Source organism: Aristolochia californica, unplaced genomic scaffold (assembly GCF_029961685.1).
Source record: "Aristolochia californica isolate CCGP_79_NKW_82.1479 unplaced genomic scaffold, dmAriCali1.0.hap1 SCAF_6, whole genome shotgun sequence".
Lineage (NCBI taxonomy): Eukaryota > Viridiplantae > Streptophyta > Magnoliopsida > Piperales > Aristolochiaceae > Aristolochia > Aristolochia californica.
The window spans coordinates 23,035,479-23,052,000 of NW_027182257.1; the positions used below are offsets into that span (position 1 = coordinate 23,035,479).

Genomic DNA, 16,522 nt, shown 5'->3' on the forward strand with positions numbered 1-16,522 from the left:
TAACTTGAGAATTTAATTTTTTCTTCTCCTTGAAATTTTTGGATCATTAAGTCAGTTGCATCTTCAACATGTTTCCGGCATACATATCCACCACATTTAAAACATGTTAGGATCTATTAGAAATCGTTTTCTTATATAATTTCACCAAGCTCTTAGGGATTGTACTAGTGGAATTTCCCAAACATGGATAAAAAAACTCTTGAGTTCATTTTTAGTCCGTGAAATAATTTTCTTTAGTAAAATTTATTAGTGTTTTCAAAAAAAATTTCATACATGAATTCTAAATTTTTTATATTGTTGTGATCGTTTTGTTTATGACAAAAGTGGGACAAGTTTGGATTTCAAAAAAAATTGAACATCCAAAATGGAAATGCACAAATGCTAAGAGAGATAATTCCAAAAAGTATCTGTGATTTTGACGGAAAGGCAAAAAGTGGGTTGTTTGGCTCTAGTAAATATCCAACCTCACATTAACTTGAGAATTTAATTTTTTTCTACTCCTTGAAAGTTTTGGATCATTAGGTCATTTGCATCTTCAACATGTTTCTCGCATGCATATCTACCACATTTAAAACATGTTAGGATCAATTAGAAATCTCTTTCATTTAAAATTCCACCAAGCTATTAGGGGTTGTAGTAGATTGAATTTCCCAAACATGGATAACAAAACTATGGAGTTCATTTTTAGTGCGTTAAATAATTTTTTTCACTTACATTTATTATAGTCTTCAATTTTTTTTGGCAAACATGAACTCTTAATTTTTCATTTTGTTGTCCTCGTTTTGTTTACGAGAAAAGTGGGACAAGTTTGCATTTGAAAAAATATTAACAAGCAAAATGGAAATGCACAAATGCTGAGAGAGATAATTCCAAAAAGCATCCGTAATTTTGAAGGATAGGCAAAAAGTGGGTTTTTTTGGCTCTAATAAATATCCATCCTCACGTTAACTTGAGAATTTAATTTTTTTTTTCTCCTTGAAATTTTTGGATCATTAGGTTATTTGCATCTTCAACATGTTTCTAGCATGCATATCCACCACATTTAAAACATGATAGGATCTATAAGAAATCTCTTTCTTATAAAATTCCACCAAGCTAATAGGGGTTGTACTAGTGGAATTTTCCAAATATAGATAACAAAACTCTGGAGTTCATTTTTAGTGAGTGAAATAATTTTCATCACTTATATTTATTATAGTTTTCAATTTTTTTTTCATACATGAACTCTAAAATTTTCATTTTGTTGGGGTCGTTTTGTTTAGGAGAAAAGTGGGACAAGTTTTGATTTGAAAAAAATTGAACATCCAAAATGGAAGTGCACAAATGCTGAGAGAGATAATTCCAAAAAGTATCTGTCATTTTGAAGGATCGGCAAAAAGTTGGTTGTTTGACTTTGATAAATATCCAACCACTCGTTAACATGAGAATTTAATTTTTTTCTACTCCTTGAAATTTTTGGATCATTAGGTCATTTGGATCTTCAACATGTTTCTGGCGTGCTTATCCACCACATTTAAAACATGTTAGGATATATTAGAAATCTCTTCCTTATAAAATTCCACCAAGCTATTAAGGGTTGTACTAGTGGAATTTCCCAAACATGGATAACAAAACTTTGGAGTTTATTTTTGTGCGTGAAATAATTATCTTCACTTACATTTATTATAGTTTTCAAATTTTTTAGCATACATGAACTCCAAAATTTTCATTTTGTTGTGATCGTTTTGTTTACAAGAAAAGTGGGACAATTTTAGATTTGAATAAAAAATTATCATCCGAAATAGAAATTCACAAATGCTGAGAGAGATAATTCCTAAAAGTATCTGTGATTTTGAAGGTAGGCAAAAATTTGGTTTTTTGGCTCTACTAAATATCCAACAATGCGTTAACTTGAGAGTATAATTTTTTTCTACTCCTAGAAATTTTTGGATCATTAGGTTATTTGAATCTTCAACATGTTTCTGGCATGCATATCCACTGTATTTAAAACATGTTAGGATTAATTGGAAATATCTTTCTTATAAAATTCCACCAAGATATTAGGGGTTGTACTAGTGGAATTTCCCATATATGGATAACAAAACTTTGGAGTTCATTTTAACTGCGCGAAATAATTTTCTTCACTTAAATTTATTATAGTTTTCAAATTATTTTGCATACATGAACTCTACAAATTTTATTTTGTTGTGATCGTTTTGTTTACGAGAAAAGTGAGACAAGCTAGGATTTAAAAAAAAATTGAACATCCAAAATGGTAATGCACCAATTTTGAGAGAGATAATTCCGAAAAGTATCTGTCATTTTGAAGGATAGGCAAAAAGTGGGTAGTTTGGCTCTGGTAAATATCAAACCACACGTTAACTTGAGGATTTAATTTTTTTCTACTCCTTCGAATTTTTGTATCAGTAGGTCATTTGCATCTTCAACATGTTTCTGGCATGCGTATCCACAACATTTACAACATGTTACGATCAATTAGAAATCTCGTTCTTATAAAATTCCACCAAGCTATTAGGGGTTGTACTAGTAGAATTTCCCAAACATGCATAACAAAACTTTGGAGTTCATTTTTTGTGCGTGAAATAATTTTCTTCACTTACATTTATTATAGATTTCCATTTTTTTGCATACATGAACTTTAAAATTTTCATTTTGTTGTGATCGTTTTTTTACGAGAAAAGTGGGACAAGTTTGGATTTGAAAAAAAAATTGAACATCCAAAATGGAAATGCACAAATGCTGAGAGAGATAACTCCAAAAAGTATCTATGATTTCGATGGATAGGCAAAAAGTGGGTTGTTTGGCTTAGGTAAATATCACACCACACGTTAACTTGAGAATTTAATTTTTTTCTACTCCTTGAAATTTTTGGGTCATTAGGTCATTTGCATCTTTAACATGTTTCTGGTATGCATATACCCCACATTTAAATCATGTTAGGACCAATTAGAAATCTCGTTCTTATAAAATTCTACAAGGCTATTAGGGATTGTATGAGTGGAATTTCCCAAACATGGATAACAAAACATTGGAATTCATTTTTAGTGTGTGAAATAATTTTCATCACATACATTTATTATAATTTTCAATTTTTTTTCCATACATGAACTCTAAAATTTTCATTTTGTTGTGATCTTTTTGTTTACGAGAAAAGTGGGAGAAGTTTGGATTTGAAAAAAAATTGAACATCCAAAATTGGAAATGAAAAAATGCAGAGAGAGCTAATTCCAAAAAGTATCTGTGATTTTGAAGGATAGGCAAAAAGGGGCATGTTTGGCTCTGGTAAATTTTCAATAATACGTTAACTTGTGAAATTAATTTTTTTCCACTCCTTGAAATTTTTGGATAATTAGTTCATTTGCATCTTTAACATGTTTCTGGCATGCGTATCCACCACATTTAAAACATGTTAGGATCAATTAGAAATCTTTTTCTTATAAAATTCCACCAAGCTATTAGGGGTTCTCTCGAGCGCCACGTAACCACGAATCCGGATTCTCAATCCTTGCGTCTAGCCCCTCTCGGGCGCCTAGAGTTAATGACAAAGATCGGATTACAATAGATTGCAGAGAATCGATTTCCTATTGTGATGATGCTAAAATTATCAACTTTTGATTTTATCGTGATTCGTGCCTCTCTCGAGCGCCACGTAACCACGAATCCGAATTCTCAATCCTTGCGTCTAGCCCCTCTCGGGCGCCTAGAGTTAAAGACAGAAATCGGATTAAAATACCAAAATCCAACCTCAATTATAATCTTACCCTAATTAGCTAATTTAATCAAATATCAAGAAAAAAAATCTTAAATAAACCTTAATTATCAAATCAGATTCAATTAACATTCAAAACCTAAGTTCAAACTATATAAAAAATTAAATTCAATAATAACGAATTACTCCCCTTCTTCTTCCTCTCGCTCGGGCAGCAACTCGTTCTCACGGGTGCTGCAATTTACTGAAATCAATGGCTTCGGGTTGGCAAGAGTGAGTGGCCGGAGGTAGAGACGACACCGGCGACGACGGTTAGAAGCCGACGGACGGAGGTAACGTACGGCGAAGAGCGAAACAAAGCTGACCTTCTCTAACTGGCTCTCTCAAGTCTCGGTTGGAGTCGGAATGGCTCTGGGACTGGTCGGAATATGTGATAGACGCCGGAGGATGGTCGGAAAGCGGGATTGGCACCGGAGAAGCCCTCTCGGATCACTTCTCGGCCTGGCGAGCTACGACTATCGAACTCACCTCGACGGAGACTCTCTCGAGCTCTCTTCGGGTTTGTTCTCGGTTTCTGGACAGCGGTGGACAACGGTGGCGCGACAAAAGGTATTGGCCCGGTGAACGACGGTGGGGAACTCCTCTCTGGTCCTGCCCTGTTTCCGGTCAAAATCCTCTGTTTTGGTCTCCGTTTCTGTTTTCTCTTCACGCTTCCCCCTTCGGGTCTCCCCTCTCGGGTTTTCCCTCTCGGGTCCCCCCTCTCGGGTCTCCCCTTTCAACGCCCCCCTTGTTCCTTTAATACCATCTCATTTATTTTAAAACGATTTGACCTAAAAATCACCTCCATTTCACTAAGGGTATTTTGGTAAATATCTCCTTCTCCACCAAAATTCTCCTGAAATTCCATAATTAAATCTATAAAAAACATTTCAGGAAGAAATAAACCTTAAAAACAATGAAATATAATTCAGGAGAGAAAAATATGCAATATCGACAGTAATTAATGCCAAATTCAATAAATGCTCATTTCATTTGAAAACCGATAAATAACCTCCTATAACACAATTATAAAGGTTATTCTATTCTAATAAACTTAGTTCTCATGTCAGAATAGGGCATCTATCACACCCCCAAACCTAAATCTTTGCTAGTCCCTAGCAAAACAACAATCGAACCAAAATTAAGCCTAGGAAAACAAAATACCACTTTCGTAGGGAGCACGATTGCATTTAGCGCATGCAACAAGCCGTTAAACCCCTACTCTGCAGTAGTGGACGAGTTATGTCTCGTGAGGGTTTGCATGGAATTTACCCACAAAATTCATCTAAATCAATAATATAAAAAGAAAAACTGAAGAAAATTTACTCCTCATTAGCATATGACTAACACTTAGTATTGTAAAATATCTAAAAATCATATGAGATCTTGCGAAATTTGATAACCTGTGTAAAATATAGCCTATTATCAATCCAAATACACTCATTGTTACTCCACCTGAACCAATGTGACCCATAAGCAATTACTTCAACAGAACAATGAGACAACAAATAACAATAAAATCCTGGTCGCATCACAATTAAGAGAAAATAGTAGAGTAAGCCTGTTGTCTGACAATCTCACAAAAGAAATATACCAATTTCAATCTTGACCTGCAACTTCTTTCAAATTACAATTCATCATCAAAGTTAAGGAAACTCATTGCTTCCAGATTTAAAACCATTTTACGCTATTACCAGCGCACTTTTGCTATTACCAGCGTATTTTTTTTCTTCACTGAATACTTTTGGTATTATCACCATTTTGTATTCGTCTTCACTGCACATGCACTTATTTTTAAGTAACCGACTGTTCCGGTGCATGTCCCTGGGTTTGCCCAGGCTGTTTCTGAAGTTATCTGTCTTTTGCAAGCAAGAGCATTTCCATTTGCATTCATACATTACAACAAGGAATTTCGCTGAGGTATAAATTAAATTGAGTTCAAACAGGCATACAAGACTATTCAGACTAACATAGATCAACACTAGATTTACATGTTCTCTTTTGCAACTAAGTTCCAAGTCTAATGCAATAGTAAGCTATCCCACTGGATTCTCATGAATCACAACAAATGATATCAGATTTCTAATAGGCATATTCTACACAAATTTACGAAAATTTTTGAAACACATTTGAACAACTTATTTTAACTCTACTAATGTTAACTACATACTAAGAGGAGTAGTTTGAAAACCACGAACATAAATCAAAATAAAATTATTGCTAAGGCATAAAAGAGTCGTTTCCCCCCCCCCCCCCCCCCCCCCCCCCCCCAAACCTAAACCTGACATTGTCCTCAATGGGAAAAAGTTAAAACACTATAACGACTACAAAAAAAAGAATACTAAAGGCCCCCAGGAATGATACATAGTCTCCCTCGAAGAAGGTTTACTCGTATAAGCCGTACCCGTAGGTAATCATCCGTAGATGAAACCGCTATCCCACATCACACTTTGAAGAAATCTCCGTGTGACTGGCCACTGAAGGCAGCAGGAATCACGCGCTGAACACAAGTCCTCAAGTTACTCACCATAAGGTTTTCATTCAATACTTCAAGATCGAACTGGTCAATCCCAGAACGGTTGTTTGAGTACAGACCTCTCAAACTAGGGACCAAAAGTCTGGTCATCGACTACCGGAACCATTTATGCTCTCAGCCGGCAAGAGAGTATGAATAAACCAAAAAAATAAAAAATAAAAATAAAACTGTAATGTACAAAGGGATAGAAATGTGGGGATTGCCCACAATGTGCTAAGTTTATAGTCGTAAGCAAGACTCTGACGCATTCAAGATGAAATGACAAGTTCCTCCAAGAAAATCAGCATCACCTCCTCCGGTGTGGGGACATTCTCAAGATACGGTTTGAGCCTCTGATCATTAACTTTGAAGATCGACCCGTCTCCGTGATTGTGGATCTCAATAGCGCCATGAGGAAACACCTGTGTAACTTCAAATGGACCGGACCACCTGGATCTTAGCTTCCCTGGAAACAAATGCAATCGTGAGTTATAAAGTAAAACATTCTGCCCAACAGTAAAAGACTTGCGAAAAATAGATTTATCATGTAAAAGCTTTGTTCACTCCTTATATAGTTTGGCATTCTCATAAGCATCATGACGTATCTCCTCCAACTCATTCAATTTCAACTTTCTCTCCTCACTCGCTTGAGTTAAATCAAAATTTAAAGCCTTAATGGCCCAATAAGCTCTATGCTCAAGCTCAACAGGTAGATGACATGCTTTGCCGAACACTAGGTGAAATGGAGACATCCCAATCGGAGTCTTATAAGCGGTTCGATAGGCCCATAAGGCATCGTCCAATCGAGTGGACCAATCTTTCCTATCAAAGCGAACCGACTTCTCCAAAATCCGTTTGATCTCCCTATTAGAGATTTCCACTTGACCACAAGTTTGCGGGTGGTACGGAGTGGACACCCGATGAGTGATGGAATATTTCTTCAATAAGGTCTCAAATGCTCTGTTACAAAAATGAGATCCCCCATCACTGATGATCGCTCTCGGGGTACCAAACCGATTAAAGATATTTTCTTTTAAAAACTTTACCACCACTTTGTGATCGTTTGTCTTACATGATATAGCTTCAATCCATTTAGAGACATATTCAACAGCAACAAGAATGTATTGATAGCCGAACGAGATAGGAAAAGGACCCATGAAGTCAATACCCCACACATCAAACAATTCAACAAAAAGAATGGGGTTAAGAGGCATCATGTTCTTCCTAGACAAACAACCAGTTCGTTGGCATTTATCACACACCTGACAAAACTCATGGGCATCTCTAAATAATGAAGGCCAATAGAAACCACATTGCAAGACTTTAGCCGCTGTCTTTCTAGCACCAAAATGTCCACCACATGCGTGGGAATGACAAAATTCAAGAATGTTGGCAAAGTCTTGCTCATGTACACAACGCCTAATGACTTGGTCAGAACACACCTTGAACAAATACGGGTCATCCCAAAAAAAATGTTTGACTTGGGAAAAGAATCTCAACCTATCTTGTTTACTCCAATAATCAGGAATCTTATGAGTTACAAGATAGTTGACTATGTCAGCAAACCAAGGCAACTGGGATACTTGGAGAAGTTGTTCATCAGGGAAGGAATCATTTAAAGGAAGGAATCCTTCCTGAGGTACTACACAAATCCTAGATAGATGATCAACAACAACATTCTCACAACCCTTCTTATCTCGAATCTCAAGGTCAAATTCTTGCAATTGCAAGATCCATCTAATCAAGCGAGGTTTAGTGTCCTTGATGGATAATAAGTACTTCAAAGCAGAATGATCAGTGAACACTATAACCTTTGACCCTAACAGATATGATCTGAATTTGTTCAAGGCAAACACAACATCTAGCAACTCCTTCTCAGTGGTAGTGTAATTCAATTGAGCATCATGAAGAGTGTGGCTAGCATACTGAATGACACAAGGCATTTTATCCGTCTTTTGCCCCAAAACAGCCCCCAATGCATAGTCAGAGGCATCAGACATCAACTCAAAAGGCAAAGACCAAATAGGGGGTTGGACAATCGGTGCAGTGGACAAACATTTCTTCAGTGTTTCAAAAGCATGAATACAGGCATCATCAAAGGCGAAAGCAACATCTTGAGCAAGTAAATTCGTCAAAGGACGAGAAATTTTGCTAAAGTCTTTAATGAAACGCCTATAGAACCCAACATGGCCAAGGAAAGAACGCACCCCTTCACAGAAGTAGGTGGTGGCAGATTGGAAATTAGGTCAACCTTGGCTTTGTCCACTTCTACACCCCGCTCAGACACTACATGTCCTAAAACAATTCCTTCTTTCACCATGAAGTAGCATTTTTCCCAATTCAAGACTAAATTGGACTTAATGCAACGGGACAATATGAGTGAAAGATTGTGCAGACATGTATCAAAAATAGAGCCAACACACAGAAAAGTCATCCATAAAGACCTCTAAAAATTCACCAATCATGTCAGAAAAGATACTCATCATGCACCGTTGGAAAGTGGCAGGCGCATTGCATAAACCAAAAGGCATGCGTCTGTAAGCATAGGTGCCAAACGGACACGTGAATGTGATCTTTTCCTAGTCTTCTGGAGCAATGGGAATTTGATTGTAGCTAGAGTATCCATCTAAGAAGCAATAAAAATTGTGGACGGCCAATCGCTCTAGTACCTGATCAATGAAAGGTAGTGGGAAGTGATCCTTCCTAGTGGGGGAATTAATTTTTCTATAGTCAATGCAGACACGCCACTTGGTGGTAGTTCTTGTGGGAATCAATTCACCACTCTCATTTTTCATTATCGTTATCCCCCCTTTCTTAGGGACAACTTGAATTGGACTCACCCAGGTGCTATCGGAAATAGGGTAAATGATTCCTGTCACAAGCAACCTGATGACTTCTTCTCTCACAACCTCCAGCATATGGGGATTTAGCCTACGTTGCATCTCACGTGAGGCTTTAGTCCCCTCCTCCAAATGAATACGATGCATGCATATGGAGGGGCTAATCCCTTTTAAGACATCAAGAGTCCACCCCAATGCCTCTCTGTGTGTTTGTAAAACTTCAGTCAATTGTTCCTCCTGCTCAGTACTCAAATAAGAGGAAATAATGACTGGTAATGAGTTCATGGGTCCCAAGAACGCATACTTCAATGTGGGAGGAAGTGGCTTAAGGTCTAGCTTGGAAGTTTCAAGAGGTTTGTCCAAGTCAAGAGGAAGATCCTGTGGATGTTCAGTTGTGATAACCTCATAAGCTTCCTCCAACAGAGGTACAAAATTGCGTAAAGAATTAACCTCTCGGAAATATGTTTCCTCATCAAAATAGTCCATGTCTAAAGATGTTATGCAAGACTCAAAAGATTCAAGAGTGGATTCGTTATCAAGCATAAAAATTTCTATATTAAATGCAGGACTCAGATCATCAGACTCAAGTGGGTGGTGCCCGGCATTAAATACATTCAATGAGACCTTAAAATTTCCAAAAGACAACTCCAATTCACCACTTTTACAATGAATGATAGCATTAGATGTGGCTAAGAAGGGACGTCCTAGGATGACAGGAATTTGGTTGGTCATATTGACTACTGGTTCTGTATCAAGAATAATGAAATCAACCGGGAACAGAAATTTGTCCACTTTTATCAAAACATCTTCAACTATTCCTCGTGGTATCTTGACAGAACGGTCAGCTAGTTGAAGTGTGATGGGAGTAGGCTTCAATTCCCCCAAACCTAATTGCTGGTACACAAAGAAAGGAAGCAAATTCACACTTGCCCCTAAGTCAAGAAGAGCTCTCTGGATGGTATGTTCACCAATGACACATGAAATTGTGGGACATCCAGGATCTTTAATTTTAGGAGGAGTGTTATGCTTCAGAATTGAGCTTACATTCTCAGAAAGAAAGACCTTTTTGTTAACATGTTATTTTCTCTTCTGTGTACAAAGGTCTTTCAAAAATCGGGCATAGGCAGGGACTTGCCTAATAGCATCAAGAAGTGGAATGTTAATGTGAACCTTACTAAACAGTTCCAACGTTTCATGCATGCTATCTCCTTTCCTAGGTGGGCCCGATAACCTCTGCAGATAAGGAGCTAATGGGACTTGGTTAGGGATCTGCTTGGCTGTTGGTGGAGAACTTGGAGGTTCTTCAATCAATGACGTGTCCCCATTGTCATCCTTTGACTCCTTAGACTTAGTGGTCCCTACCCCCATTGTTCAACTCACGACCACTCCTAAGGGTGGTTATGGCTTTGGCTTGCTCATGGTGGGGTTTGGAACTCAACTCACTCTCATGTGTGCTTTTGGGGTTAGGAATGGTTTGACTCGGGAGTCTATTTTGTGCTTGTTCACTCATGTGGCTGGCCAACTGACTCACTTGCATTTCAAGTTTAGCAATGGAGGACTGTGTATTCTGCATGAATAATTGAAGTGTATCCTCAAGTGAAGGTTTTTGTGGAATCAATGGCTGTTGAGTGAAGTGTGGGCGCGGAGCTTGGGGTTGAGTAAACCCTGGAGGACCCCCAACTTGTGGGCCCTTGGACCATGAGAAATTTGGGTGCCTAGCCCAACCCGGATTATATGTTTCTGAAAAAGGATCGTTCCGGTTCGGTCTATGAAAATTCTGGACTGCATTCAACTCCTCAATGAGCTCTGGGTAGGATGAACTAGATGGACACATTTGTGTGGGATGAGATGAACCAGAGCATATGGCACAGATTGTAGATGGGTTAGGAGAAGGTGAACTCTTGGACACCATAAGGGCATCAATTTTTCTAGTCAACCCTTCAATCTTGGCCATGAGCATGGGTGTTTCACTAACCTTGTAAAGACCCCCTCTTTTGGCTTCGTGGGATCTCCTATCAACATTAAATGATGAACCCCATTGCTGAGATTGATCACTCAATGTTTCAAAGAAGTCCCACGCCTCACTAGCACTCTTACCCATCAAACTCCCACCACTCGTTGCATCTACCATGGATCTAACCTGAGGTGTAAGACCTTGATAAAAGTATTGCACTAAATGCCATTTCTCAAACCCATGATGCGGACACCTACGGATCAAATCCTTCCATTTCTCCCAAGCCTCATAAAAGTGTTCAGCCTCCTGCTGGATAAAGTTGGAGATTTCTCTCCTGAGGGCTGTAGTTCTCTGAATGGGAAAGTACTTGGACAAAAAATTTGTGACTAATGTGTCCCATGAAGTAATGCTGCCCACCTCTAAGGAATTAAGCCAAGACTTGGCCTTATCCTTAAGTGAAAATGGAAAAAGTCTTAACCGGATAGAGTCATCTGAGAAATTCTGGAATTTAAAAGTTGCACAAATATCTAAGAATTCCTTGATGTGGTAATATGGGTCCTCCTTCTCCAACCCATAGAATGTAGGGAGGAGTTGGATCACACCCGGTTTCAACTCATAACTGGCGGCAGTAGTGGGTGGCAATATAATGCAAGAAGGTGATGTGAAGTGGGATGGGATAGAATAATCCCTCAGGGCTCTATGGTCACCTGCTGCAGGTAACTGTAATGGTTCGCCCTGATTGGCCATGGTAGCTCCTAACTTGACTTCGGGTGTTTTCCTAAAAATATGTTCTACCTCTTCAACAAAGGAAGCTAATGGTCCACCTAGGGAGCGGCGCCCGTGCATAAAAACACAAAATGAAACAAAATGAACTATCAAATTAAGCTAACAAACTCACTACTAAAAATATGAACTAACTAGAAGAAATAAAAATAATTCCATAAAAAATACCAAACTAAAATTATTAAAAAATAATAATAATAAAAAATAAAATAAAATAAAATAAATCTAACCTAAGACTATGGAGAACAAAGAAATACGCTTAATACGTGCCTCCCCGGCAACGGCGCCAAAAACTTGATGTAGAATTTTAGTTACATCGACTTTTATACCTCGCAAGCGTACGAATCGTTCATGTAATCTAGCAGTAAGCGAGGGTCATATCCACAGGGAGGATTGAATTTTGTGTATTCTTCAGTCAACTAGCCTAACCAAATATGATGAATTAATCTGAACTAAACACTAATTATATCCTAAATTATCAAGCAATAATTTAATTAACTACTTCCTAAATTATCAAGCAATAATTTAATTAACTACTTGCACAACAGGAAACGTCAACTCTGGATTTTATCGTGATTCGTGCCTCTCTCGAGCGCACGTAACCACGAATCCGGATTCTCAATCCTTGCGTCTAGCCCCTCTCGGGCGCATAGAGTTAATGACAAAGATCGGATTACAATAGAATGCAGAGAATCAATTTCCTATTGTGATGATGCTAAAATTATCAACTTTGGATTTTATCGTGATTCTTGCCTCTCTCGAGCGCCACGTAACCACGAATCCGATTTCTAAATCCTTGCGTCTAGCCCCTCTCAGGTGCCTAGAGTTAAAGACAGAAATCGGATTAAAATACCAAAATCCAACCTCAATTATAATCTTACCCTAATTAGCTAATTTAATCAAATATCAAGAAAACAAATCTTAAATAAACCTTAATTATCAAATCAGATTCAATTAACATTCAAAACCTAAGTTCAAACTATATAAAAATTAAATTCAATAATGAAAAATTACTCCCCTTCTTCTTCCTCTCACTCGGGCAGCAACTCGTTCTCACGGGTGCTGCAATTTCCCGAAATCAATCGCTTATGGTTGGCAAGAGTGAGTGGCCGGAGGTAGAGACGACGCCGGCGACGACGGACGGAGGTAACGTACGGCGCAGAGCGAAACAGAGCTGACCTTCTCTAACCGGCTCTCTCGAGTCTCGGTTGGAGTCGGAATGGCTCTAGGACTGGTCGGATTATGTGATAAATGCCGGAGGATGGTCGGAAAGCGGGATTGGCACTGGAGAAGCCCTCTTGGATCACTTCTCGGCCTGGTAGCGACGACTGTCGAACTCACCTAGACGGAGACTCTCTCGAGCTCTCCTCAGCTTTGTTCTCAGTTGTTGGACGGCGGTAGACGACGGTGGACGACGGTGGCACGGCGAAAGGTATTGGCCCGGCGAACGACGGTGGGGAACTCCTCTCCGGTCCTCCCCTGTTTTATCAAAATCCTCTGTTTTGGTCTCCGTTTCTGTTTTCTCTTCACGCTTCCCCCTTCGGGTCTCCCCTCTCGGGTTTTCCCTCTCGGGTCCCCCCTCTCAGGTCTCCCCTTTCGACGCCCCCCTTGTTCCTTTAATACCATCTCATTTATTTTAAAACGATTTGACCTAAAAATCACCTCCATTTCACTAAGGGCATTTTGGTAAATATCTCCTTCTCCACCAAAATTCTCCTGAAATTCCATAATTAAATCTATAAAAAACATTTCAGGAAGAAATAAACCTTAAAAACAATGAAATATAATTCAGGAGAGAAAAATATGCAATATCGACAGTAATTAATGCCAAATTCAATAAATGCTCATTTTATTTGAAAATCGACAAATAACCACCTATAACACAATTATAAAGGTTATTCTATTATAATTAACTTAGTTCTCATGTCAGAATATGGCATCTATCAGTTGTACTAGTGGAATTTCCATTAAAAGGATAACAAAACTTTTGTGTTCATTTTTAGTGAATGAAATAATTTGTTTCACTTTCATTTATTATATTTTTAATATATTTTTAAATTTTTTTTGCATACATGAACTCTAACTTTTTCGTTTTGTTGTGATCGTTTTGTTTACAAGAAAAGAGGGACAAGTTTGGATTAGAAAAAAATTGAAAATCCAAATGGAAATGCACAAATGCTGAGAGTGATAATTCCAACAAGTATCTATGATTTTGAAGGATAGGGAAAAAGTGTGTTGTTTGGCTACGGTAAATATCCAACCACACGTTAACTTGAGAATTTAATTTTTTTCTACTACATGAAATTTTGGGATCATTAGGTCATGTGCATCTTCGACATGTTTCTGGCATGTATATCCACCACATTTAAAACATGTTAGGATCAATTACAAATCTTGTTCTTATAAAATTCCACCACGCTATTAAGGGTTGTACTAGTGGAATTTCCCACACATGGATGACAAAACTTTGGAGTTCATTTTTCCTGTGTGAAATAATTTTCTTCACTTACATTTATTATAGTTTTCAATTTGTTTTTCATACGGGAAGTCCAAAATTTTCTTTTTGTTGTGATCGTTTTGTGTAAGTGGGACAAGTTTTGATTTGAAAAAACATTGATCATCCAAAATGGAAATGCACAAATGCTGAGAGAGATAATTCCAAAAAGTATCTTTGATTTTTAAGTACAGGAAAATAGTGGGTTGTTTGGCTCTAGTAAATATCTGACCACACATTAACTTGATAATTTAATTTTTTTCTACTCCTTGAAATTTTTGGATCATTAGGTCATTTGCATCTTGAACATGTTTCTGGCATGCATATCCACCACATTTAAAACATGTTAGGATCAATTAGAAATCTCTTTCTTATAAAATTCCACCAAGCTTTTAGGGGTTGTGCTAGTGGAATTTCCCAAACATGGATAAAAAAACTTTGGAGTTCATTTTTAGCGCGTGAAATAATTTTCTTCACTTATATTTATTTTAGTTTTCAATTTTTTTGCAAACCTGATATCTAAAATTATCATTTAGTTGTCATCGTTTTGTTTACGAGAAAAGTTGGATAGTTGGAATTTGAAAAAAAATTGTACGTCCAAAATGGAAATGCACAAATTCTTAGAGAGATAATTCAAAATAGTATTTGTGATTTTGAAGGATAGGCAAAAAATGGGACATTTGGCTCTGGTAAATATCCAACCACACGTTAACTAGAGAATTTAATTTTTTTCTACTCTGTGCAATTTTTGGATCAAAAGGTCATTTGCATCTTCAACAAGTTTCTGGCATGCGTATCCACCACATTTAAAACATGTTAGGATCAATTAGAAATCTCGTTCTTATAAAATTCCACGAAGCTATTAGTAGTTGTACTAGTGGAATTTCCCAAACATGCATAACAAAACTTTGGAGTTCATTTTTAATTCATGAAATAATTTTCACTTACATTTATTATAGTTTTCAATTTTGTTTGCATACATGAACTCTAAAATTTTCATTTTGTTGTGATTGTTTGGTTTTTGAAAAAAGTGGGATAACTTTGGATCTGAAAAAAAAAACAACATCCAAAATGGAATTGCACAAATGTTGAGAGAGATAATTCCAAAAAGTGGGTTGTTTGGCTTTGGTAAATATTCAATCACACGTTGACTTGAGAGTTTAATTTTTTTCTACTCGAAATTCTTGGGTCATTGGGTCATTTGCATCTTCAACATGTTTCTGGCATGCTTATCCACCACATTTAAATCATGTTAGGAGCAATTAGAAATCTCGTTCTTATAAAATTCTACAAGGGTATGAGGGATTGTACTAGTGGAAATTCCCAAACAAGGATAACAAAACTTTGGAGTTCATTTTTAGTGTGTGAAATAATTTTCATCACTTACATTTATTTTAGATTTCAATTTTATTTGCCATACATGAACTCTAAAATTTTCATTTTGTTGTCATCGTTTTGTTTACGAGAAAAGTGGGATACGTTTGGATTTGAAAAAAATTAAACGTCCAAAATGGAAATGCAAAAATGCTGAGAGAGATAATTCCAAAAATTTTGTGTGATTTTGAAGGATAGGCAAAAAGTGGCATGTTTGGCTCTGGTAAATATCCAACCACACGTTAACTTAAGAATTTAATTTTTTTCTACTACATGAAATTTTTGGATCATTAGGTCATTTGCATCTTCAACATGTTTCTGGCATGCATATCAACCACAATTAAAACATGTTAGGATTAATTAGAAATCTCGTTCTTATAAAATTCTACAAAGCTATTAGGGGTTGGACTAGTGGAATTTCCAAAATATGCATAATTAAACATTGGAGTTCATTTTTAGAGCATGAAATAATTTTCATCACATACATTTATTATAGTTTTCAATTTTTTTTTCATACATGAACTCGAAAATTTTCATTTTGTTGTGATCGTTTTGTTTACGAGAAAAGTGGGACAAGTTTGGATTTGAAAAAAAATTGATCATCCAAAATGGAAATGCACAAATGCTGAGAGAGATAATTCCAAAAAGTATCTGTGATTTTTAATTATAGGCAAATAGTGGGTTGTTTGGCTCTGGTAAATATCCAACCACACGTTAACTTGATAATTTAGTTTTTTTGTACTTCTTGAACGTTTTTGGACCATTAGGTCATTTGCATCTTCAACATGTTTATGGCATGCATATCCACCACATT

General features: G+C 37.1%; 1 non-coding gene across 1 annotated transcript; it reads left to right on the forward strand.

Annotated features, from left to right (window-relative positions):
• Nucleotides 1-11,292: 11,292 nt before the first annotated feature.
• LOC137935620 (small nucleolar RNA R71) lies at nt 11,293-11,399 on the forward strand. Its single transcript, XR_011109319.1, has one exon. It is a non-coding gene; the product is annotated as a small nucleolar RNA R71 (small nucleolar RNA).
• The last annotated feature ends 5,123 nt before the right edge of the window (nt 11,400-16,522 follow it).